The following is a 23,848-nucleotide window of genomic DNA, read 5'->3' as shown; positions in this document are numbered from 1 at the left end:
AGCGATTTGGATTGTTACACTTTTATTAGAAAATATGCAGTTTTTTGTTTTGTACGGGACACCTAGGTCTTGAGTATTCTTCCTATGTTTAACAAGGTTGGCTGAAAGTCTCTGTCATTTCTTCTACTCCGTGTGTGTTGGCTCTGTCATTTCTGTAATGGTTGATCAGGAGTCAGCATAGCGGTAGAATGGCTAAAGCTCATCCCGTTCACCTGACGCTTCCCCGTGGGATAGTGTATCCAATCCCTCCTTAGCTACCTTATTTCTAATGAAATTTGATCTTCCTGTCATTAGAAGCTCGTTTCTTTTCTGTCACCAGCAATTTTGAGAATTATTGCGTAATGTATCCACGTAGATCTAGAGGCTGAGACCCTGTTGTGAAAGGAAAAGTATATTTTTACGATTGTATGATCTTAATATAGCTGAGTTTGTTCGTGGCTAATTTGATGAAGCTGACATCAATGTTAGTGTCGAAGTACATCATTGGAACCTGTCTGCTTAATTACGTCACTGAAACTGTAGATAAAATGGACTGCCTCTGCATACGTTCTGTCTTGCCACAGAATCGGTGGTTTCATGCCAAAGGGACTGGTACTAAAAAAATAGTAAAACGCTGGTTTCAGATTGAAATGACTGGTCATTGTCGCTATGCCAGCCAAAAGCACACTAAAATTCGTTAGCTCACATTTCAAATGAAACCGCACATGACAGTGTCAACGTCTGACAGTTAAATGACCCATTTCGACGAATTTAACTGCATTAGTGTTTCGTCAGAGATATAGAAAGCTTAAACAAATGAAATGAACACTTAGTTCGGTCATACGTAGTAATAAGCCTTTGACCAAGTTACGTAGAATTTCTGATAATTAAAATGTCTGTATGAGAGATATGCGAAACTTTAAGACAAAATACTGTCTTGAACTACGGATAGAGGTACGACCACGCTCTAAAGAAATAAATTCTCACACGTCTGCGAATCATATACTGCATGTGGTAGAAAGAGTCAAAGTTGCGCCTTATTGCACGGAGAATCTATTTGAAGTGCGAGCCAACGGATTTTAATGCGTTTCATGGTGGAACAGCGATAAAGACCGGTACAAGGGTGGCAATTCATCGCTTCACATACAGAATTCACATCTGTGAAAGCTGTAACATCATTTGACGGTGATACTAAATTTAATTCATATTTTTACATTTTATGTGGAGTGTGCTATCTAGTGATGTATCTGCAGGTTGTGCCGGTTACCACCGCATTCCTAAGTGACTTCTTAAAGATGCGAATCGCCGGCCGGTGTGGCCGAGCGGTTCTAGGCGCTTCAGTCTGGAACTGCGCGAGCGCTACGGTCGCAGGTTCGAATCCTGCCTGGGGCATGAAAGTGTGTGATGTCCTTAGGTTTGTTAGGTTTAAGTAGTTGTAAGTTCTAGGGGACTGACGACCTCAGATGTGAAGTCCTATAGTGCTCAGAGCCTTATATTTCAGATGTGTTAAGACCCCTGGCTCTACCCTTCATTCGATCCCAGCGAAATCCTGCATTCCAGCAGGATAATGCACGACCGCATGTTGCAGGTCCTGTTCGGGCCTCTCTGGATACAGAAAATGTTAGACTGCTGCCCTGTCTAGCACGTTCTCCAGATCTCTCACCAGCTGAAAACGTCTGGTCAATGGTAGCCGAGCAACTGGCTCGTCGCAATACGCCAGTCACTACTCTTGATGAACTGTGGTATCGTGTTGAAGCTGCATGGGCAGCTGTACCTGTACACGCTATCCAAGCTCTGTTTGACTCAATGCGCAGGCGTATCAAGGCCGTTATTACGGTCAGAGGTGGTTGTTCTGGGTACTGATTTCTCAGTATCTATGCACCCAAAATGCGTGAAAATGTAATCACATGTCAGTTCTGGTATAATATATTTGTCGAATGAATACCCGTATGTCTTCTGCATTTCTTCTTGGTGTAGCAATTTTGATGGCCAGTAGTGTCCATCTGGGTACACCTTAGACATTCAGTAGATTGCCTAAGAATCACGTAAAAAATTTTATTGAGCTATTTAGTACGCGGGTAAGTCCTATTATTGCCTCTGCAGAAGGAAGTAAATGACGCTCAGGGATAACTGAAGATGAATTTTTATTTTCCGCAGGGTATTTTAGAGGCAGCTGAACAGTTAATGAATTATTACATTTAATCTTATTTAAAGAACACTGAAAGTAGGCATGGGATTGGTAGTAAATACGCTTACCCTCATTTTGCTCTCATTATGAGATTGATGAACTGGGTAATATGAGAAACCGAGAAAGTAGGTAAAGACAAGACGAAAATCGCAAGAGTATTTGGCCTTGGTTCAGTCTCCCGAAAGCCATTATTCCCAGAAAGCTTGCAGCTCTTGACTCGCTGACAATTCTGCTAACTTTCAATAGCTATAGTCCCTAAACCCGCCCCTCGCATCTTTCCGCGATACTGGTGCGTTATTTAGTTTCCCTCGTTGCAGTAGAAAAACTAAATTTTCTGTATTATCTCCATTACGCTAGAGATGTGGCACGAAACCTCTGTTTATGGAATCGTCAGTCACGCATCCTATTACCCATGCAAGAGGACTCGTTTTGAACCAGAAAGAACTTACGGACTGCACACAGTCAGGTGTGTTTGATACTGTGTCTGGGTTAAAGTGCAATGGCTTTCTGAATATCCTAAACCTGATAACTAAAATGCCGAAACTGGTTTCAGTAGAGCCGGCGGTTAAAAACACGCTGTGGTGCCGGTACACGTGTGATGGGGCCTGGATTCAGCAAGACTGACTTAATTGCTGAAGTATCATCCCTGACTGTAATTTATGGGACTGGAGTACTCCTACCAGGAAGTGGTGAGACGTTCGACAGGAGAATACTTCACTGTTGTAGCTTCTTAAACAAAGCACAGTTAGAAAATACCCCAGTCAGATATTCACCCATTGTAACCTAAGTCAACTCAAATAGATTTATAGTTCCCATCTGCTATTTCCAAAAGAACAGTTCTGTGCCACCGTTTACATTTATAAAAAGGCTCGCATTATTAGTCGAGCTAGTTATCACATGCTTTCCATGTAGCGCGTCGAGACGACGAGGGGAAAAAGGGAAAATTCAGCTTCTCTCGAAATCTGCTGTCGCAATGACAAGGATACCGCCCTGGCTCACCACAGACTTCGTTGAGACACGTTATGTATGCAGAACTTGACCAGAAGTTAAATTGACGGAAGTGATGTCTCCAGATCACCAAACGTTCACAAAAAACAGTATTTTTGATGCGGGTCGCGCGATGCATGTAGTGCAGAACGGTAATAAGAGGGTCGTGGGGTTGCGTTCGTATGTGCAACAATTTCTTCCTTCAAATTTTACGTCACTTGCACTGCAAATAAACAGTATAGGTCAATATATAGCATTTGTTAATATTTTCGTAAAAGGCGTGAAACGGGAAAGCAGAGGACAATGTGGCACTGCGAACAAATTTCCAGGAAAGAACTGTATGGCATACACGAGAACTTTGTAAAAACACTGAATACTTCATTACTGTACTGTTAGAGATTTACACTCGCTGTAGTGATACACATCGTAAAAACAAGGAGCACTAATTTTCTCAGTATCTTGCACACCTTATGAACACCTTATTTTTACTGAACAAGGTTACTTTAAAGTTTCTACGGCGAAGCGAACTTGGTTTACATTCGTGAAAGGCTCTCTCAGCTCACAGTTTGGCGCGTAACGCATCATCTCGTCAACCAGTATAGCTGCTGATGCACAAAGATGCAGTCTTCTCGGAATGCGAGTTATTTTTGTCACTGAGTGAGGTAAAAGCAGTTTTGTAGCTTTTTGATCAAATTATTTACCTTGCAATAAAAATAGACGTCACGGAGTTGTAATAGCGAAGTGCATGTTATTTTTTCTAAACGCTTGGCCTTTTCTTTTCAGGCCAAGCCCTACATACACCATAAATTAGGAAGAAATCGGTGATGACGAGTAGGCGCTGTATCTTGTGGCCAGTCTTCTGCGCTTTGTTGGATATGTAACAAACCACCATTCTCGATGAGAAAGAGTTGTCGGAAAGATTTAACTATTTGCAGAAATTCTATGTAGTGTAACTGCGTTGTCAGCAATCTGTTATACATGTGTAGCCGGAATTTCTTTGTATTTTGAGTATAGTTGAAAAAATAATGAACACGTATTACACGACAAAGCAAATATATAAGCGTAGCTTTCAGAATGTCAATGAAAAGTTACCAGCGTTGGAATTAGTTATAAATAATGAGCTTTAGTTCTTTTCCAGTCAGATTGTTTGCTTAGATATTTCATGCGGGTCGCGCGATGCATGTAGTGCAGAACGGTAATAAGAGGGTCGTGGGGTTGCGTTCGTATGTGCAACAATTTCTTCCTTCAAATTTTACGTCACTTGCACTGCAAATAAACAGTACCGTACCTGCTTCTTTAATGATCATGCCGATTCTGCAAGCAGCGTCGCGAAAGGGATACTGTAGGCTGCCGCACGAATCACATGAAAAATGCTAATGCTAATTGTTATTGGAACGCAATGCATTTAAATGTACAGTTTTTGTGAAATAAAATATTTTAAGGTAAGGTTGTCCCAGCTTTTGCAGTGAAGCGGAAGGCAACAATCACTGTGGTGCAATCGTACTGCTCGTCTCACTTTTGTCTCTATATGAAGGGAGTCTAAAAGAAACCGCACCTCGCTGCTCGTCAGTCGGAGAATTCTTGCTCATCCTCAATCCGTAGTTACCGAACTAGCGTATGGGCTGTGCCCTGTCCTGTTCATCCATTTTTACAGACAATCTTTCACGTGTATTGTGATGAGAAATATGAATTATCTATGTACACGTTGGTATCATTTCTAACTCCGACAAAAAAAATACGCGTATACGTATTTAGTAATTTAACACACACGTCAAAAAACGTTTTGCGTCATCCCAGTTCCCAGAGACGTTGACTATAGTTATTGTATCACAGACGCAGTCCTTTGACTGTTCAGAGGTGTTACTAAACCCGCCCAAAGATGTAAACAACCGTTCATGAGCAGCGCCTATTATACGGAAGGTGTCCAACCGTGGATCACTTCCGGCCGTTCCACCAGGAAGGAGCTACAGGGGCTTGTGTTTTCTGTTGGTCAACCATGCCTAGACGGTCAAAACTGGGGCTCGATCGGGTCCGCATTGTTACTTTATGCCAGGAAGGGCTCTCAACAAGGGAAGTGTCAGGGACCTGGGAGTGAACAAAAGCGATGTTCGGACACGGAGGGGATAAGAGAGCCGATGACATGCCTCGCTCACGCACCCCAAGGACTAGTACTGCAGTGGATGACCGCTACCGACGGATTATGGCTCGAAGGAACCATGACGGCAACGCCACTATGTTGAAGAATGCTTTTGGTGCAGCCAGAGGACTTTGCAGCTCGGTGCAGATGGGCACAACATGATGCCGAATGGACCGCTCAGGATTGGCATCACGTTCTCTTCACCGATGTGTCGTAAATGCCTTTAACCAGACAATCATTGGAGACGTGTTTGGAGGCAACCCGCTCGGACTGAACGCCTTAGACACACTGTCAGGGAGTGCACCAAGGTGGAGGTTCCCTGCTGTTTTGAGGCAGCATTACGTGGGGCAGAAATATACCGCTGGTGGTGAAGGAATTGGCCATAACGGCTGTACGATACGTGAATACCATCCTCCGACCGATAGTCCAACCATATCGGCAGCATATTGGCGAGGCATTTGTCGTTATGGTCGACAATTCACATCCCCATCGTGCACATCTTGTGAATCCACCCTGTGGGTCCGGGGTAAGAATAGGCCTGAGGTATTCCTGCCTGTCGTAAGAGGCGACTAAAAGGAGTTTCGACCGTTTCGGCCTTCCATGTGATGGTCCCCCTTGTGGTTTGACCTCCATTTTTCAAAATTCTACAGAAGTACGAGCCTTTTGGGGAAGGACGCCTTACGTGGTATATCACTGGTCCTCAGTGCACTAAGACCTTGGCACTCAGCATTGTAACGGCGTTGAAACCACACCCACTATTCCTCAAATTGGGCCTAAACGCCTGATGGGTTGTACAAGTTACGGCCATAGTGCGTCCCCATCTGCACCTACGATCATGATGGACTTTCCATGGGACCAGAAATCCAGCACGGTAGCCAGCCCATTGTGGTGGGGTAGTCATGTACCCTCTAGGTTGTAGCCCTCTGACAACACAGGGATCGTACTGCCGATACCTGAGCTGCACCCTCCCCACGTCGGCCAAGGAGTAGATGCTCGTCTCCTTGGGGCATCGGGACTCCCGGCAACGGTCATCCTGCCAGGTGGCCGTTGCTGAGGCTGGGTGGCGCCCGTGGGGAGAGCCCCTGGTCGGAGTGGCTGGTATCGGGGCGGACGTTTCGCAGATGAAACGTCAACATGTATCAGGTCGCTCTGCGGCCGAGTCTTTTAAAAAGAAGGGTACTGTCTCTGGTTCTGGTTCTCCTGCCCTTTCCCGCTTGGCCACTCCCTGGGAGGAAGGACAGGCCCGCCAGCTTGGGGGCGAAGAACTTCCCCCGCTATTTAGTCTGTTCTTGGACCGATGGGGGGTACGTTCACCACCTCCAAGCCCATGTTCTTTGTTCAGCACATCGAGGACATCTTCGGGGAAATCGAGGCTCTCAGTAAAATGCGTTTGGGGTCCGTTCTTATAAAGGCCACCTCCGCCACACAGTCGGCGGCGCTCCAGGCATGCGACCAACTAGGGGACATCCCAGTGTCCATTGTCCCACATCTGGCACTGAATAGGACGCAGGGGGTTATTTTTCATCGGGACCTCCTGCTGCAATGTGATGAGGAGCTCAGGGCCAACCTGGAGCGCCGAGGCGTGCATTTCGTCTGGCGAGTCCAGCGTGGCCCCAAAGACCGTCGCATCGACACCGGGGCCTTCATCCTCGCCTTCGAGGGGGACGTTCTCCCGGAGAAGGTAAAGGTGATGTGCTACCGGTGCGACGTGCGACCTTACGTCCCGCCTTCTATGCGCTGCTTTCGGTGTATGCGCTTTGGGCACATGTCGTCATGGTGTGAAGCTGAGCCCCTTTGTGACGATTGTGGACGTCCTCTTCGTGAGGAAGATACATGCACCCCACCACCTCGGTGTGTTAATTGTCCTGGTATCCACTCGCCTAGATCTTTCGACTGCCCCACGTATCAGAAGGAGAAGAATATTCAAGAACTCAAAACTTTGGATCGTCTCTCTTATTCTGAGGCCAGGAAGAAGTGTGACGGCCTCCATCCCATGACGTTGACAACTTCGTTTCCTTCAGTCATGTCCACTACTTCCATAGTGTCCTCACCCCTATCCTGTCCCCCCCTCCACCTCCTCCCCCCATCCCTGGTCTACGCCTCCGCCTCCCAAATCCCTCCCTTCCAAATCCTCCTCCCCCGCGCCCCCCGCCCTCGCCCCCTCTGCCCCAGGGGCCACCCTTCCTCCTCCTCCCCCCCCCCCCCGCCGCCTGAGAAGCGATCGTCTTCTCAGGCGTCCATCGGGGAAACGTTCTGGACCCCGACTTCAGAGGTCCGGCGTTCCAAAACGGACCCCGCCCGTGAGGACCTTCTTCGGGTCCTGCCCACCATCCCTGTGCATTCTCGGACTTCCAAGAAGTAGTCTCTATCCCCCTCTCCACCCCGGCGCGTTTCGTCTGACGCTCCATCCGTGAGTCGCTGCTCCCGGCCGTCCTACGTTTCGCCGGGACGCTTTGCTGCCAGGCGCTCAGCTGGCCTCTCGTCGGCAAATGATGCTGCCCCTCCTACGCAACCCGGGACAGCGGCCGCAGCTGGCGATGACTCGATGGAACAGGATCCGCCTCCTGCCGGTTGCAACGTTGTTCCTTCGAAACCTGGCCCTTCACGGCCGTCGAGGTGACCAGCTCTTCCCCAGTCTCGTTCCCCCCTTTTTTTCTGACTAGCGATGGCCTTGTTACATTGGAACATACGAGGTATTCGATCTAATCGGGAGGAATTACAACTGCTCCTCCGCCTGCACTGTCCGCTTGTCCTTGGTCTCCAGGAAACCAAGTTGCGCCCAACTGACCGTATTGCCTTTAACCACTATACCTCGGAGCGGTATGACCTCACTCCTGTGAACGGTATTCCAGCTCATGGTGGGGTCATGTTGCTCGTTCGGGACGATGTCTATTACCATCCCATCCCATTGATCACCCCACTCCAAGCAATAGCTGTCCATATTACTCTTCCTGCCTTTACTTTTTCAGTTTGTACCGTCTACATTCCATCGCCATCCGCAGTTAGTCGGGCTGACATGATGCACCTGATTGTTCAGCTTCCTCCGCCGTTATTGTTGTTTGGCGACTTCAATGCCCATCATCCCCTTTGGGGCTCTCCTGCATCCTGTCAAAGAGGCTCCCTCTTGGCGGATGTCTTCAACCATCTCAATCTTGTCTGCCTCAGTACTGGTGCCCTGACTTTCCTCTCGGACTCTACTCATACCTACTCCCACTTGGACCTTTCGATCTGTTCTACCACTCTTGCCCGTCGGTTCGAGTGGTATGTCCTATCTGACACCTATTCGAGCGATCACTTCCCTGACTGGGGACTTTACTCCTCCCTGGCGACCTTTCCGGACCACGATTTTCTCAGTTTGATACAGTCAGGTCGCATACCTCACGGCTGTTATCGTCAATGCTGCCGAACGTTCCATTCCTCATACTACCTCTTCTTCACGTCGCGTTTCCGTCCCCTGGTGGAATGAGGCTTGTGGAGACGGTATCCGTGCTCGACGACGTGCTTTACGCACCCTTCGCCGCCATCCTAAGTTGGCGAATTGTATTGGATACAAAAGACTCAGAGCGCAATGCCGTAGAGTCATCAAAGACAGCAAAAAAGCTTGTTGGGCCTCTTTCACCAGCTCCTTTAATAGTTTTACTCCCTCTTCTGTCGTCTGGGGTGGCCTGCGCCGGCTGTCGGGCATTAAGGCCCACTCCTCGGTACCTGGCCTGACCTGAGGTAATGCGGTCCTTGTTTATCCTGTGGCTGTCTCCAACGCCTTCGGCCGCTTTTTCGCGGAGGTTTAAAGCTCCGCCCATTACCACCCTGCCTTCCTTCCCAGGAAAGAGGCAGAAGAGGCTCGGCGACATTCCTTCCACTCACTGAAACTGGAAACTTATAATGCCCCCTTTACTATGTGGGAACTCGTACGTGCACTTGCACTGTCCCAGTCCTCTGCTCCGGGGCCAGATGCCATTCACGTTCAGATGCTGGCACACCTTTCTCTGGCGGGCAAAAGCTTCCTTCTTTGTACCTACAATCGCGTCTGGACCGAAGGTCAAGTCCCCATGCGTTGGCGTGACGTCGTCGTTGTTCCTATACCCAAACCCGGGAAGGATACACCTTCCTTCTAGTTACCGCCCCATTTCTCTTACAAGATGTGTCTGTAAGGTGATGGAGCGCATGGTTAATGCTCGGTTAGTCTGGATTCTTGAATCTCGACAGCTACTTACCAAAGTCCAATGCGGCCTTCGTCGCCGCCACTCCGCTGTTGACCACCTTGTGACCTTGTCGACATTCATCATGAACCACTTTTTGAGAAGGCGCCAAACGGTAGCCGTGTTCTTCGATTTGGAAAAGGCTTATGATAGCTGTTGGAGAGGAGGTATCCTCCGCACTATGCACAGGTGGGGCCTACGCGGTCGCCTGCCCCTTTTTATCGATTCCTTTTTAACAGATCGAAAGTTTAGGGTACGTGTGGGTTCCGTATTGTCCGACGTCTTCCTCCAGGAGAACAGAGTGCCTCAGGGCTCCGTCTTGAGCATAGCCCTTTTTGCCATCGCGATCAATCCAATTATGGATTGCATTCCACCTAATGTCTCAGGCTCTCTCTTTGTCGATGACTTCGCGATCTACTGCAGTGCCCAGAGAACATGCCTCCTTTAGCGCTGCCTTCAGCGTTGTCTAGACAGCCTATACTCGTGGAGTGTGGCAAATGGCTTCCGTTTCTCTGAAGAGAAGACGGTTTGTATCAACTTTTGGCGATATAAAGAGTTCCTTCCGCCATCCTTACATCTCGGTCCCGTTGTTCTCCCATTCGTGGAAACAACTAAGTTTCTAGGGCTCACGTTGGACAGGAAACTGTGTTGGTCTCCACACGTCTCTTATTTGGCGGCCCGTTGTACACGTTCCCTTAATGTCCTCAGAGTTCTTAGCGGTTCATCTTGGGGAGCGGATCGCACTGTCCTGCTTCGCTTGTATCGGTCCATAGTCCGATCGAAACTGGATTATGGGAGCTTCGTCTACTCGTCCGCTCGGCCGTCCCTCTTACGCCGGCTCAACTCCATCCACCATCGGGGGTTACGTCTTGCGACCGGAGCCTTCTACACTAGTCCTGTCGAGAGTCTTTATGCTGAAGCTGCCGAGTTACCGTTGACCTACCGGCGCGACGTACTGCTGTGTCGGTATGCCTGCCGGCTGTCGTCTATGCCCGACCACCCCTCTTACAAGTCCTTCTTCGCCGATTCTCTCGACCGTCAGTACGGGTTGTGTGTGTCTGCCCTGCTGCCCCCCGGAGTCCGCTTCCGTCGCCTGCTTCGACAATTGGATTTTGCCCTCCGTACCACCTTCAGAGAGGGTGAGAGCCCGACACCACCTTGGCTCCAGGCTCCGGTTCATATTTATCTCGACCTCAGCTCACTCCCGAAGGATGGTACTCCGGCTGCAATGTATTGCTCACGGTTTGCCGAACTTCGTGCTCGACTTGCCGGTCACACCTTTATTTACACCGATGGCTCCAAAACTGACGATGGTGTCGGCTGTGCCTTTGTCATCGGGGCCGCCACATTTAAATACAGGCTCCTCGACCAATGTTCCAGCCTTACGGCCGAGCTTTTTGCTCTCCATCAGGCCGTTCAGTATGCCCGCCGTCACCACCATTCATCGTATACACTCTGCTCTGATTTCCTCAGTGCTCTTAAGAGCCTTGGAGCTCCCTATCCGGTCCATCCCTTGATTCGACGGATACAGCAGTCCCTCCATTCTTTGGCTGATAACGGTGGTTCTGTCAGCTTTCTGTGGGTTCCCAGACATGTGGGAGTGCCTGGGAATGAGGCTGCGGATGCTGCAGCCAAGGCTGCAGTCCTTCTGCCTCGGCCAGCCTCCCATTGTGTCCTGTCATCCGACGTTCGTGGGGATGTCTGTAAGAGGCTTGTGTCGTTGTGGTGGGATGCTTGGTCATCCCTCCAAGGAAACAAGCTCCGGGCAGTAAAACTGCTACCAACTGCTTGGACAACATCCGCCCGACCATCTCGGCGCGAGGAGGTCCTTCTGACCAGGTTGCGGATTGGGCATTGCCGGTTTAGCCACCGCTACCTGCTCTCCGGTGACCCAGCCCCGCAGTGCCCTTGTGGTCAGGCATTAACAGTGCGCCATGTTTTATTGCCGTGTCCCCGTTTTAGTCAATTTCGTGTTGTCCTGTCCCTGCCATCTACTTTACCGGATGTTTTAGCTGATGACGCTCGAGCAGCTGCTCGTATTCTGCGTTTTATAACTTTAACTGGCTTGTCCAAGGACATTTAATATTTTTACTTATTTTGTCTGCATCTTTGTCGGGTCCTTCTGGTGTCCCCTCCATCCCCTTGAGTTTTACCAGATTCCATGTGCTCAAACAACAGTGACTGGGCGCTAATGACCTCAGCAGTTGAGCGCCCTTAAACCCAACCAAAAAAAAAAAAAAAAAAAAAAAACACTAGTCCCGTTGAGTCTTTATGCTGAAGCTGCCGAATTACCATTGACCTACCAGCGCGACGTACTGCTGTGTCGGTATGCTTGCCGGCTGTTGTCAATGCCCGACCACCCCTCTTATCAGTCCTTCTTCGCCGATTCTCTCGACCATCAGTACGGGTTGTATGTGTCTGCCCTGCTGCCCCCTGGAGTCCGCTTCCGTCGCCTGCTTCGACAATTGGATTTTGACCTCCCTACCACCTTCAGAGAGGGTGAGAGCCCGACACCAACTTGGTTCCAGGCTCCGGTTCATATTTATCTCGACTTCAGCTCACACCTTTATATACACCGATGACTCCAAAACTGACGATGGTGTCAGCTGTGCCTTTGTCGTCGGGGCCGTCACCTTTAAATACCGGCTCCTCGACCAATGTTTCAGCTTTTTGGCCGAGCTCTTTGCTCTCCATCAGGCCGTTCAGTATGCCCGCCGCCACCGCCATTCATCGTATGTACTCTGCTCTGACTCACTCAGTGCTCTTCAGAACCTTGGAGCTCCCTATCTGGTCCATCCCTTGGTGCAACGGATCCGGCAGTCACTCCATTCTTTCGCTGATAATGGTTCTCCTGTCAGCTTTCTGTGGGTTCCCGGACATGTAGGAGTGCCTGGGAATGAGGCTGCTGATGCTGCAGCCAAGGCTGCACTCCTCCTGCCTTGGCCAGCCGCCCATTGTCTCCTGTCATCTGACGTTCATGGGGTTGTTTGTCAGAGGCTTGTGTCGTTGTGGTGCGATGCTTGGTCATCCCTTCAAGGAAACAAGCTCCGGGCAGTCAAACCGCTCCCAACTGCTTGGGCAACCTCCTCCCGACCATCTCGGCGAGAAGAGGTCCTTCTGACCAGGTTGCGGATTGGGGATTGCCGGTTTAGCCACCGCTACCTGCTCTCCGGTGACCCAGCCCCGCAGTGCCCTTGTGGTCAAGCATTAACAGTGTGCCATGTTTTATTGTCGTGTCCTCGCTCTAGTCAATCTCGTCCTGTCCCTGCCATCTACTTTACCGGATATTTTAGCTGATGACGCTCGAGCAGCTGCTCGTGTACTGCGTTTTATAACTTTGACTGGCTTGTCCAAACACATCTAACTCTTTTACTTATTTTATCTGCATCTTTGTAAGGACATTCTGGTGTCTCCACCCCCGCCCCCACCCCTTGAGTTTTACTAGATTCTATGTGCTCTAACGATTGTGACTGGGCGCTAATGACCTCAGTAGTTGAGCGCCCTTAAAAAAAAGAAAAAAAAGATCTGTTTATACAAAAGTGAAAAATCATGTTACCTTACATATTTCACCGTCTCGTAGCAGATTCGTTGTCGAGTACCTTAGTGGACTAATACCGAATGCGACTGGTTGGTTGGTTGATTTGGAGGGGCGGAGACCAAACTGCGAGGTCATCGGTCTCATCAGATTAGGGAAGGATGCGGAAGGAAGTCGGCCGTGCCCTTTCAAAGGAACCACCCCGGCATTTGCCTGAAGCGATTTAGGGAAATCACGGAAAACCTAAATCAGGATGGCCGGACGCAGGATTGAACCGTCGTCCTCCCGAAGGCGAGTCCAGTGTGCTAACCACTGCGGAATGAGACTGTTCACGGAACTGTTTGATATGATGTAAAATCTTGACTCGTAGAAATTGTGACAAAGTTAGCGATAATTGCTGTATCAGTATCTTTTCCAGTCAAACATACGTCTCCTCCTGGTAACCCCACATCCTACATTTCAGTTGGACGATGTCCAGGCGCTTGTGACGAGGAATGCCAAAACCCTCCTTGAATAATGATCGATACAGATTTCGTTGCAGTTTCACCCGATACATCAACTGTAGGATGTGCCTGAAATATATTCGATAGACAGCTCGTTTGTCGTGGGTACTCACTGGCGAACACTGTCGACTATTTGTAGAGTCGCGTAGAAGCTGCAGGAAGAGAGATTTCTCGACTAAAAAAAATGGATGTGTCCTCCGTCATGAGCCGTTGCACTTGTACGTTATTCTCTCGGCATGCAGGGTCTTTCCAATTTCCGAAGTCAGAGAAATATTCAGCGCTGTAATCGTAATGGTTTGTGTATTTTGGAGTGCAAAATAGGATAGCAATCTATACATTAGATTTAAATGCACACACATCTCAACAGCACAGGATTTAAAGCGGCGCTATCGAAGGGGGTACAAAGTTGCACGTCTGGTGTCAGGTTACACATTTCGCCAACTTATATTCAACGCTATCCCACTTCGCCCCCTCCGATCGCCACTGGGAATTGATCGAGGTCATCCAAGCGAACTACCTACAGACCTTAGACAATTGTGCGAGTTACATTCTAGGTCATGATGTAGCTTGATACAGGTCATGTGGGGTAATTGTAAAATTGGCAAATAACACCTCCACACACCTCAACCAATTCGACCATTATGAAATGCAAGAAACCCAAGGAACCAATAAGAGTGTAGCTAATCTTCCTCCACTCCTACCATCCTTTATAAATAGCCGTCATGTAGCCTCTGAATTCAAGGCCTGAGCAGCGTGGGTGAAGGTTCAGATTTGCGGCAACCAATAATTGTGTACGGCAGTGTTTCGAAGTAATAATTATATAACAAATTAACTAGTAGTTAATACGAACAATATTGTTCATGCAATAAATTTTACAGTCATTTGTTTATTAATATTTTTATTTACTTTGCTACATGTTTGTGATGTACACATTATATTTTTGTTTACTGTAATTTGTTGTTGTTTATTAACACTTTTTCCCTAACAATCTGTTAGCAAGAACACCACTTTATGTATAACCAGGGTGTATACGACCCGGGACAAACAGAAGATCCGGGATAAGTCCGGGAATCTTTCAACGCGGGAGGAAAACCGGGAAAAACCCGGGAATGTTATAAATTCTAAGAATTTTTCATCGTTTTAGTTTTCCGTTACGTTTTTTGACTTTGGCTGGTAAGAACCGATACTCTAACAAAGGATATTGCTGTATCTCGCTACTGCAGAATAATACTGCAGCAACAAAACATGAACGAGAGGAAAAACTAAAGTAAAACTTAAATTGCAAAGGAAATGCACCACATACAACGAAAAAACACACTGCTCATAAAATCGTCAGCCAATAGCAAAATGTGTCAAAGGTTTAAGAAAACAATGCAGTGCTTCATAACATGAAGATGCCTTTGATGAGCGTGGCGTCACATATTCGTTTGAGCAGTTGCGAGCGAGCTCATGAGTATGCGCAGTTGACTCGCGTATGAGTAGTACGTCCTCCCGCTTTTGGCTACAGAAATCCATAAATTCATACCACCGGAGTGGAAAAATACAACTAAAAGGAATAGCAGGTAAGAAATATGACTATCATCTTCTCGGAGTATCGAAGAAAATGAAATTTTGACAAATATTTCGCCGTCCGGTACACTAGTAGTAAGGGCAAGTTGTACAGTCCCCTGCTAGTTATGTTCTATTCTGGGAGTAGGGCGGAAAAAGCTTTGTACGAACACGTAATAACGCCTTACCGGAGAATAAACGCGGGATAATTACCCTGGTGATTGTGGCAGGGTTAGTGAAGTTAACCGGAGAATAAGTTTGACACTTGTAGGAATAGTTAGTGGTGACAAGATTGCTTGTTAGAACGAGGAAGGAGAAAAAACGGGGGTATCACACAGACCATGGAAGAATAAGACGATTCCAAATTTGTACAAAAATATCGTATTACTACTTTTCGATCTTATGCTTGAGAAACTGGAATGTATGAATGAAATGTGAAACTATTTCCTAACATGAAGCTTTTTGCTTGTAGCCGGCTTAACAGGCATTTAATATTGATACTTCGTGAATTGTATTCTGTCGTGTTACAAAAATGACCATTTGTGCCAAAAAAGTCTCGCTTGTTTCCGTTGTTACGATTGCTGCAATATTAGGCAGGCAGTGATCTAGTATTGCCCTGGTTCGGAAATATCGTACATCCGGGGCTGATGCACAGAGCGGTCTGAGTTGCAGTGCGGAGATGGTCGTCTCCACGTGACCCGTGTTTACGTTCAGTGATTTTGCAGTTACCTCTTCGTTTATTTCTCTCATGTCAAATGAAAACAAAACGGATTTCTGTGCCCGGAAGTTATCAAGTGATTTAAAATACATTCGCGTAGTTACGTAAGGCTAAAATGTGTTATTAGTTTCAGATTTTATTTCCACCCTTCTGATAGTCAAGCATTAATCGCATTGCAGCACAATGAAGTTATTTTGGTCGGTTTGCTAAAGAAATTTGTTTTTTTTTATCTTTTCCACTGAGGGAGTCAATTTATTTGAAACGAAGTGTTTAATTCCACACTACTGGCTAGTCTCAACTGTTCGCCGCATTTAAAGTGCGTGTTTTCATCTTCTAGCACGTATGGCATTATGCCGTAATAAAGAACCAAACATGAGATAATACAGTACGGTACTGGTACATCCGAGTCTGGACATACGAATGTGCAATTTAAGCCGAAGTATGCATTTTAGTATGATTCACGAAATTGCGATGCTCTTGGAGTATCCTCTGATGTCTTGTTTCCTTTATGGCATAATGTAAGATCTTTTAATGTTTTACACGTACGCGCCAGCGCGGTGAGCTCTGATATCTGGCAACTGTTGAAACGAAAATATTTCTAACAGGTCGCGGGAAAATACTGCGAATTTTCGGTTGAAAAGCGTTACTTTCAAAGTAAATTTCCTTTCACGCAAGATGAACTACGTGTGAGAATGGACGCTGAATTTCTTAAATCACAGAGAATTTCACTTTCATTTAAAAATAAACTCTTTGAGGACGACCATCTAGAATAATTTCGAGCTTAGAAGATGACATTTAACCCATAAGTCGTTGTTAAAAATCCTACTAGCATATTTGTGTGCTGTATCTTCAAAGTATAACACGCGCAAAAAAGATGAATATTGTATGGGAAAGCTTAGCTTCTCTTGCAGCTTATTAGTCGTCTAGACCAGTATTCTATGTGAAAGCTTTTCTTTTCTTGTAGCAACGCTATATTGATTTAAACCATTGACTTTTCCTATTTGTGTGTTACCGCTACTTAAAAGTGATGTTGCTATTCCCTGACTGCATCACGACTTCTATGCTCTTAATATCCAGTCATCGGATGTCGTGATCACGTGACGAGCATGACTAGCTTACAAAAGCGCATCACATTCTCGATTTCAATGCCTCGGTAAGTAATATGCGGTGTTTGGTGGAATCCAAATTTATACTTTCGTAATACAAAAATATTCACTATACATGCTGCTGCACACGAGACCTCTTTCCAAAACGTGTTCCCCCCCCCCCCCCCCCCTCAGATTCGTTTTCTAAAGTGCTGGGAAATTCTAAGACGGTGTATGAAACCAGAACCATTCAAAGGCCTGATCAGTTTTACAGTTCCGAGGAAAAATATACTGTCACTAAACACGGAAATGCTGTATTTTCAACCGGGAGAAAGTGTATTTTTAACTTGGAAATCTGGGCATTATTTCCTCGTCCGCGTATTCACCCTCATAACACCCCCTGCGGGTCCGGGGATTAGAATAGGCCCGAGGTATTCCTGCCTGTCGTAAGAGGCGACTAAAAGGAGTCCATCCCCCTCACGGGGGTAGTTAGCGCCTGCGTCCGGAGACGGACGGTTCCACGACCTATGATTGTGGTCTTTTTGGTTTTTCACTTCTCGTTTCTTCCTTCCTTTTGCTGGTTCCTTTCTTTGTTCTTCTCCGCCTCACTGTCTTCCTTACTCTTTCCCTTGACTTCTCCTTGACTTCTCCTTGCCTTCTCATTGCCTTCTTCTCCTTGCTCGCTGATGACCTCGATGTTGAGCGCCCATAAACCCCAACACACACACTCTTCTCCTTGCCTTCTCATTGCCTTCTTCTCCTTGCCTTCTCATTGCCTTCTTCTCCTTGCCTTCTCATTGCCTTCTTCTCCTTGCCTTCTTCTCCTTGCCTTCTTCTCCTTGCCTTCTTCTCCTTGCCTTCTTCTCCTTGCCTTCTTCTCCTTGCCTTCTTCTCCTTGCCTTCTTCTCCTTGCCTTCTTCTCCTTGCCTTCTCTGGTCTCTGCCTCGGCGTTTGAGACAGTCTGTCCTCTTTCTCCCTCTCTCTCTTCATTTTCCTCTTCTTCCATCCTCCCTGTGTGTGCCTGAAGGCCGACCCACGCGTTCGCACGCGTAGCCGGTGACGGGGTAACGCGTAATTCCCCGCCCTGGGTAGACATGTAAGGCACACGCGTACCCCCTGGTAAAGGCCAGGCCCGGGGAGGGGTGATTGCCTGAGCTGATACCTTCTGACCATGCCGATTGGTCCCTCCGTCTGTTTCTCGGGAGGTGTGACCTGAGGTGTAAACATTCACCTAAGGCGGGAGTGCCCTCTGAGAGGGTCCCCACAAGGAAGGAGCGCGCCATCGGAGACGCTGGCAATCATGGGGGATTCCTCCGCAATGGATTCCACTCCATCTCTCTCGACTTCTGCCCAAAAACGGAAACGTGACCAGCCACCAGTGACAAAAGTACTACCGCCTGCCCCACAGTTCCTCGTCGTTTCTCGATCTGAGGACGGCAAGGATTTTTCCTCTGTCAACCCTTTCGTTATCCAGAAGGGCGTAGATGCCAGAGCCGGATCTGTCAAATCTTGTACCAGGTTGCGTAACGGTACCTTATTACTAGAAACTCGGAGTGCCTTTCAGGCACAAAAACTACTTCGGGCCACACTCCTGTACACGTTCCCTGCCCGGGTGGAGGCCCACCGAACTTTGAATTCGTCTCGTGGTGTAGTCTATACTAGCTCCCTCAACGGATTGACTGACGAGGAGATTCAATCTTTCCTCGCTGAGCAGGGCGTGACGGCTGTCCATAGGGTCATGAAAAAGGTCAACAATAACCTTGTACCGACCCGGACACTTTTCTTGACCTTCGATAGTGTTAAGCTGCCATCGCGCATCAAGGCGGGCTACGAGGTTATTTCTGTTCGCCCCTATGTCCCGACACCTACGCGCTGCTACCAGTGTCAGCGTTTCAATCACACTCGACAGTCTTGTTCCAATGCGGCTAAATGTGTCACTTGCGGCAGGGTGCCCATGAGGGTGACTGTCCACCTCCGTCTCCTCGTTGTGTGAACTGTCTGGGTGACCATGCCGCATCCTCCCGCGACTGTCCTGTCTATAAGGAAGAACGCTGTATCCAAGAAATTCGGGTCAAAGAGAAAGTGTCCACCTCGGCTGCTCGTAAGCTATTGGCTAGTAGGAAGTCCGCGCTGCTCCCAGCGGGGAAGTACAGTACTGTCCTCGCCTCTCCTCGGACTACCAGGGAGGTGGCAACCCAGACATGCGATCTGACCTTCAGCACCACGGTCGTCCATTCGGCCAGTGCTAAGATCGCGCGGTCGACGTCTCCTCTTCCTCCCATCACCCCACAGACACCAGCCCCTTCATCAGCTTCTGCCAAGATGAAGACCCCGAAGTCAGATGAACAGGCCTTCAAGAAGTAACCATCCCGTGCAGTCTTCCTACGTACCTCGACCTCCCAGCCTTCGACCGGTACTTCCACCAAACGTCCTTCCAAGAAGGCTCATAGGAAGCACAGTTCTCCTTCTCCGCCACGGCGCATTTCTTCTCCTGCGCCACCCAGCGGTTGCCGCCCCAGGCCGTCATCCGTTTCGCCGGGCCGTACCGCTGGTAGCCGAACATCTGGCCGTTCACGGGCGAAGGAAGCTCCCCCTCCCAGCCATCCTCCCAAGATGGCTGATAAACCTATAGACCCAATGGACGATGACTGTCCGCCTACTGATAGCGGCGGCAGTGCTCGCTCGAAGACAGGCCCTCAGCGGCCTTCGACGTGACCCCTTCTTTCATCTTCCTTTTCTTACGATGGCACTTATTCACTGGAATATTCGCAGCATTCGCTCCAACAGAGAGGACTTGAAGTTGCTGCTCCGCTTGCACCGTCCGCTCGTCGTAGCCCTCCAGGAAACGAAGCTACGCCCATGCGATCAAATTGCCTTGGCACACTACACCTCTGTGCGTTTTGACCTACCCCCTGTGGTAGGTATCCCAGCTCATGGAGGGGTTATGTTGCTGGTCCGAGATGATATTTACTACGATCCCATCACGTTGCACACCGGCCTGCAGGCAGTTGCCATCCGCATTACTCTCCCCACATTTACATTTTCCATTTGTACCGTTTACAGTCCGTCATCTGCCGTTACCAGGGCAGACATGATGCAACTTATTGCTCAGTTACCTGTACCATTTTTGTTAACTGGAGATTTCAATGCCCACCATCCCCTTTGGGGCTCTCCAGCATCCTGCCCGAGGGGCTCCTTGTTAGCAGACCTTTTCAACCAGCTCAATCTTGTCTCCTCAATACTAGCGCCCCTACTTTTCTTTCGGACACATCTCACTCCTATTCCCATTTAGACCTCTCTATATGTACTCCAAAACTTGCACGCCGGTTTGAGTGGTATGCACTTTCTGATACATATTCGAGCGACCACTTCCCGTGTGTTATCCATCTCCTGCAGCATACCCCCTCTCCGTGCTCCTCTAATTGGACCATCTCCAAGGCAGACTGGGGCTCTTCTCTTCCAGGGCGACCTTTCAGGATCAAACGTTCACAAGCTGCGATCGTCAGGTCGCACACCTCACGGAAGTCATTCTCGCTGCTGCTGAATATTCCATCCCTCACCCTACTTCTTCTACACGTCGCGTACCGGTCCCCTGGTGGTCCGCAGCATGTAGAGACGCTTTACGTGCTCGTCGACGTGCTTTACGCACCTTTAAACGCCACCCTACAGTGGCGAATTGTATCAATTATAAACGATTACGTGCTCAGTGTCGTCGTATTATTAAAGAAAGCAAGGAAGCCAGCTGGGCTGCTTTCACAAGCACCTTCAACAGTTTTACTCCTTCTTCTGTTGTCTGGGGTAGCCTGCGCCGGCTATCTGGCACTAAGGTCCACTCACCAGTTTCTGGCTTGAAGGTCGCGAATGACGTCCTTGTGGCCCCTGAGGCTGTCTCCAATGCCTTCGGCCGCTTTTTCGCAGAGGTTTCGAGCTCCGCTCATTACCACCCTTCCTTCCTCCCCCGCAAACAGGCAGAGGAGGCTAGGCCACCTAACTTCCGCTCCTCGAATTGTGAAAGTTATAATGCCCCGTTCACCATGCGGGAACTCGAAAACGCACTTGGCCGATCACGGTCCTCCGCTCCAGGGCCTGATTCTATTCATATTCAGATGCTGAAGAACCTTTCTCCTGCGGGTAAAGGTTTTCTTCTTCGTACATACAATCGCATCTGGATTGAGGGACATGTTCCCGCTTGCTGGCGCGAGTCTATTGTTGTCCCGATTCCTAAGCCGGGGAAGGACAAGCACTTGCCTTCCAGTTATCGACCTATCTCGCTTACCAGCTGTGTCTGTAAAGTGATGGAGCGAATGGTTAACTCTCAATTGGTTTGGCTGCTAGAGTGTCGACGCCCACTTACCAATGTACAATGTGGATTTCGTAGGCGCCGCTCTGCTGTTGACCATCTGGTTACCTTGTCGACCTTCATTATGAATAACTTCTTGCGGAAGCGCCCGACCGCGGCTGTGTTCTTTGATTTGGAGAAGGCTTACGACACCTGTTGGAGGGCGGGCATTCTCCGCACCATGCATACATGGGGCCTTCGCGGTCGCCTCCCTCTTTTTATTCGTTCCTTTTTAATGGATCGACAGTTCAGGGTACGTGTGGGTTCTGTCCTGTCCGACACCTTTCGCCAGGAGAATGGGGTGCCACAGGGCTCAGTTTTGAGCGTCGCTCTCTTCGCCATCACGATCAATCCAATAATGGATTGCCTCCCAGCTGATGTATCAGGCTCCCTTTTCGTGGACGATTTTACCATCTATTGCAGCGCGCAGTGTACACGTGTCCTGGAGCGCTGTATTCAGCGTTCTCTTGACCGTCTTTACTCCTGGAGTGTCGCCAATGGCTTCCGTTTTTCTGCCAAGAAGACGGTCTGTAATAACTTCTGGCGCTACAAAGAGTTTCTCCCACCGTCCTTAAGACTCTGTCCCGTTGCTCTCCCAATCGTGGAGACAACCAAATTTTTAGGCCTTACATTTGACAGGAAACTTAGCTGGTCTCCACAGGTGTCATATTTGGCCGCCCGCTGTACCCGTTCTTTAAATGTCCTCCGTGTTCTCAGTGGTATGTCGTGGGGAGCGGATCGAACCGTCCTACTTCGTCTATATCGGTCGATCGTCCGCTCCAAGCTGGATTATGGGACCTTCGTCTACTCCTCTGCACGGCCATCCATCTTACGCTGCCCCAACTCCATAGACATCGGGGTTTACGACTTGCGATCGGAGCATTTTATACTAGTCCCGTAGAGAGTCTTCATGCTGACGCTGGCGAATTGCCACTCGCCTACCGGCGCGATATACTGCTTTGTCGGTATGCCTGTCGGCTACTGTCAATGCCCAACCATCCGTCTTATCGTTCCTTTTTTGACGACTCTCTCGACCGTCAATACGGGTTGTATGTCTCTGCGCTGCTACCCCCTGGAGTTCGCTTTCGTCGCCTCCTTCAACATCTTAATTTTTCACTCCCTGCAAACTTTCGAGTGGGCGAGAGCCACACGCCACCTTGGCTCCAGGCTCAGGTCCGCGTTCACCTTGACCTCAGCTCGCGCCCAAAAGAGGTTACTCCCGGTTCGGTCTACCACTCCCGTTTTTTGGAACTTCGTTCGAAGTTCATCAATATCACTTTCATTTATACAGATGGTTCTAAGACCAATGCCGGGGTCGGGTGTTCTTTTATTGTCGGGGCACAAAGTTTCAAATACCGGCTTCATGGCCATTGTTCGGTCTTCACAGCTGAGCTCTTTGCCCTCTACCAGGCTGTTCTTTACATCTGCCGCCACCGACATTCTGCTTATGTCATCTGCTCCGATTCCCTGAGCGCCATCCAGAGCCTCAGTGATCCGTATCCGGTTCACCCTTTCGTGCACCAGATCCAACGCTCTCTTCGGCAGCTGGTGGACGTCGGTTCTCCGGTTAGCTTTATGTGGGTCCCTGGCCATGTCGGTATCCCTGGGAACGAAGCTGCAGATGCCGCGGCCAAGGCTGCGGTCCTCCAGCCTCGGACAGCTTCTTGTTGTGTCCCTTCGTCAGATCTTAGCAGGGTTATTTGTCGGCGCATTTTATCTCTGTGGCATGCCGATTGGGCTGCCCTTACAGCCAACAAGCTTCAGGCCTTGAAGCCTCTTCCCGTGGCTTGGACGTCCTCCTCACGCCCTTCTCGGCGGGAGGAGGTAGTTTTGGCCCGGTTAAGAATTGGACACTGCCGGTTCAGCCATCGCCATCTGCTGACGGCTGCGCCGGCGCCGTTCTGCCCATGTGGGCAATTGCTGACGGTCCGCCACATTTTACTGTCGTGTCCGGATTTTAACGCACTGCGTCTCGATCTTAACCTGCCATGTACTTTAGATGCCGTTTTAGCGGATGACCCACGAGCAGCTGCTCGTGTTCTTCGTTTTATCAATTTGACAAACCTCACTAAGGACATTTGATGATGCTGTTTTTTAATCCTATGCCTGTCAGTCTGTCTTTTATCGTGTTTTCCCTTTTAGTTGTTGTTTTAAACTTGTGCCTCGCGGTGCATTCTTAACGTCGTCAGGGCGCTAATGACCATTGAAGTTGTGCGCCCTAAAACCACAAAAAAAACCCTCATAACAATTACTTTTTCTTATAAACAATAAATTTTCTATTTTTTCCGTATTTGCATATACATGCACATTGGCTTTATTTGCAAAGCACTTTCTGTGATAACTGCAGACTATCATGTACACTAAAGCAAGGTGGAGTTCAAACTGTTTCCAGTTTTGTATCTATGTACAGTGTTTACATTTTCTTTCTGAACATGCTTCTCTTCTGTAGTTGTCAATCCAAGGATTGGTTTGCAACAGCTACAATGGCAGCTTGTCTCCATTCTGTGCGTCTTTCAGCTTTTCTCTTCATTTCTTTATAGGTGTCACATCCCACATCTTTCACGATTAGATCCATGTACCTCAGTCGTGGTCTTCCTCTTGGTCTTTTTCCCTCGACATATTCCTCAATG

The sequence above is a fragment of the Schistocerca cancellata genome, chromosome 2 (genome assembly GCF_023864275.1).
Source record: "Schistocerca cancellata isolate TAMUIC-IGC-003103 chromosome 2, iqSchCanc2.1, whole genome shotgun sequence".
NCBI classification, from domain to species: Eukaryota; Metazoa; Arthropoda; class Insecta; order Orthoptera; family Acrididae; genus Schistocerca; species Schistocerca cancellata.
This window is presented reverse-complemented; position numbering follows the sequence as displayed.